Here is a 3,690-nt window from a genome sequence, read left to right as displayed (position 1 = left end):
GTAGCACATATACTACATATACTACAATTGGAACAACACAGAGAAGATTAGCATGGCCCTTGCGCAAGGATGACTTGCAAATTTGTGGAGCAGAAAAAGTGTAATTTGGCCCAACATGGGAAACCTCATAGTGGAGTCTGCAGCTCACATTAAAGGTTTTATTAATTCCCTTGTGGCCAGAAAAGGCAGAAAAATTATTGATTTGCAAAATGACTTGCCAAAAAGACTGAGGAATGAAAAGTTGATAGTTGAAAAATAAAAAATCATTGCTGCATTCCAGACTGCCTTGCTTTAGTAAATAAAAAAATCATTGCTGACATGCAAATTTTGTCTCCCTCTGTCCAGCATTTTGTACCTCAAAAAGCAATCAAATTTGTCTGACATGACCTATCCTTCATAAAGCTATGCCTATTACTGTTCATAATTCCATTCCCCAGGACAAAATTTTGAATGTGATCCTTGACCAAGCCTTCAAATAATTTGCCCACCACGGGTGTCAAACTTACTGGCATATAATTGCCAGGCTGAGATTGTGATCCCTTTTTAAATATAGGAATTACATCAGTTTTCCTCCAATCCATAGGTATCATACCAGATGAAAGAGAGTCTGGGAAAATCATAAATAGAGGCCAGTCTAAAACTGAACTAAGCTCTCTTAGTACCCAAGGGTGTATACCATCTGGCCCTGGTACCTTATTCACGTTCACAATTTTTTGTAAAGCTTTGTAAACCATACCCTGACAGTTTGAGGTGAGCCAACAGTGCAGCTATGAGGTGGGTCTTTAACTCAGACTCCTTTACTGAATACACTGAAGAAAAGAACCGATTTAGCACATTTGCCTTTTCAGTATATGTTCAGTATCATGAGCTTCAAGTTTAACAGCCTCCTGAACTTTAGTCTATTATAAGGGCATAGGTGATTAAAAACTTTAAAAAAAAGTCTTATCTATAATTGGAATATCCCTCTTGATGCAAATTAAACCCAAACTTAGGGATCTAGAAAGAGCAACTACTTTGCCATGTTTTGTTCCTGGACCATAAATAAAATAAAAATCAAATCTTTAATAGAAAACAGTTAATCTGGTTTTCAGTTTTTAAAAATTTTACTTTCTTATGATCAGTGCATTTTTCCAACCTGGCGTACAAATTATGTTTTTGATGCCAAGGTAATGATTTTTTTTTTAAATAACATTTATGTTGATCAATGTTATCAGAGAAAATTGAAATATTATCAAGATATATAATTATAAATTGATCCAAGAGGTCATGAACGTTATCGCTAATAAATAAATGGTGTGTTGCAGGGGCATTACACAACCCAAAGTGCATTACCAAATATTAGTAATAACCATGTCTGGCTCTGAACACAGTTTTCCATCCATCACCTTGTCTAATACAAATTAAGTTATAAGCCCACCCTAGATATAATTTGGTAAAGAAACAAGCTGATCCTAAATGATCTAGCAATTGTGAAACTAGAGGTAAAGATGATCTATTTTTAATGGTTACACATTTTAATTCTCAATAGTCGATAGAAGGATGTAAGGTTCCATTCCAGTAAAAAAGTGGTGCTGGGGACGTTGAGGGACAAATAATACCCTTTGCCAAGTTATCATTGAAATAATTTTAGGATTCTTAAGTTCTGGTTCAAAGATATTAAAAATTCTATTATAAGGATTTAGAGATTTATTCACTTTTTTAAACATACTTCTATTATTCTGGAGACAACTGTAGGTGTGCAACTTCGGCAGGCAAGGCAGATCTCACTGGCACAGGACACTGGATGACCGCAGCAGGTGTTTGGTGGGTTGGAATTAAAACCCCCCACAGCTATCGTCGCTTGATGACATTGGTGCATTTTGTGGTCATCAGGGAGGAGGGAGATCTGCGGCTTGTTTTCTCGTTGTCTAGGGGGTTGTGCTGTGGGGAGCGCCTCTCTGCACTCAGTTACAGGCGTGAGTACAGAGAGCATGTGCATTTAATAGAAAATGTAGTTCCTTCATTCTTCAAGCTTACAGACTTTTTATGCTTGAATGTAGGAGCTATGTTTTTGGCAATAAAAAGGTTATGGCCTCCTTGTTGTTTGGGAAGTCTAAGTTTACATATTTGTTTGATTTTCTATCATTCCAAATACAATTTGATGACTTGACTGAGAATTGTGTTTCTGATTTTTCCAGATTCTGTTTCTACCCAGAGATCTGTTTATAGGAAGTTATAAATTGAAATATTATGTTTAAACAACAATTAGGGTTACTCACAATGAAAACAACTACAAATGCAGAAAACTTTTGTTAGGTTCATGCTCATTTATTTAGATTTCCCTATAAACATTTTTATATTTTAATGCTCATACTATAACTAAATTTAACAACAGTGGGGATAAAGGACAACCCTGTCTAGTCCCTCTGGAAAAATTATCTGATCCTTTTTCAGCAACTAAAAATTGAGCTTTTTCTGTCTCTAGATTCAATAGGACACAAAGCAATTTCCTTTTATGTTCCTGTATGTATGTATTTTTATACCAGACCTGCCTTTAATAAAGCCATTTTGTTCCTGTGAAATTAAACTAGGTAGGAATTTACCCAGTTTGTCAGCCAAAATATGTTATAATATTTATTTCCTTTTTAAGTAAAGATATAGGAAAAATAATCTAATGTTAGATCTGGCTTGAAGTTATTTTTCAGAAATACAAGCTCAATAAAATAAGCCTGTCAAAAGAGGAGAAATCTGCTCACACAGTATTTTCAAAAGTTTTTGAAGGTAATCCATTCAATCCTCTAGCCTTTTTTAATTTGAATCTATTTATATTATTCAAACTTCTTGTATTAAGATAGGGGAGTTAAGTAGGCCAAATTGAGCTCTAAACTAGAAGTTTATTTTGGTGACATCAGAAGGAGAATAGGATTATAATATTTTACAGAATAAACCCCATTTTACGTTTTTCAGGGGACCAGAAAAAAATTGTGTAAAATCCAGGAAAATGTAAAATCAGGGAAATGTACAGTATTATGCATAATATATAGCTGGGACCAAAAGATTGCACAATTATTTGTTATTTCAATTCATAAATTAAAATCTATTAAATGTGTTCGATATCTTTTATATTTGCCCTTTTTGTTTTTAAAGTTTGATATGTTAGTTTTTGCTTTTGAGCAAAGGTTAGAAATCATCAACCATTTTTTAAAAATCTGGATGTTTAGGCCAAAAAATGTAAGACTGAAATCTTATCCTCATTGTTACCAGAGCATAATCTAGATAAAAATATAGAAGAAAAGCAATTCACCGACACACGTGGGTAATGCTGGCAGGGTAAACCCTTGCTAGTTTATTGCGGGATGCAATGTTTCGGGGCAGAACCCCTTTGGTTTTCTTCCATATTGGTTACAAGGTTGCCAATTCCTCTTTCACCGTGCATCAGGGATTCACATCGATCAGAGTGCCAGGGTGTGAGAAAGTGTAATCCTTTATTGCCACTAGGTAAAAATATATAATCCATCTATTGGGTAAGTTTTTTATAGTAAAAACGAAGAGGGGACAAATGCAAAATTAAATAATAAAATATGCTTTATGGCTATAAATGCCTACACAAACAAGAATGGCAATTATCAAAGTAAAACACAGCCCACCTGTAGAAGAAACGGAGAGTGGGCAAAAGGAGTGCAAAATTAGATGTTAAAATATACTGTGTCT

General features: G+C 34.5%; 1 non-coding gene across 1 annotated transcript; it reads left to right on the top strand.

Annotated features, from left to right (window-relative positions):
* On the top strand, positions 1-104 carry LOC121399608. Its single transcript, XR_005965210.1, has one exon. It is a non-coding gene; the product is annotated as a U6 spliceosomal RNA (small nuclear RNA).
* The last annotated feature ends 3,586 nt before the right edge of the window (positions 105-3,690 follow it).

This window comes from Xenopus laevis, chromosome 1S (assembly GCF_017654675.1).
Source record: "Xenopus laevis strain J_2021 chromosome 1S, Xenopus_laevis_v10.1, whole genome shotgun sequence".
In the NCBI taxonomy this organism is placed as follows: Eukaryota; Metazoa; Chordata; class Amphibia; order Anura; family Pipidae; genus Xenopus; species Xenopus laevis.
Note: the sequence above shows the minus strand (reverse complement) of the source record. Positions and strands in the feature narration are given on the sequence as shown.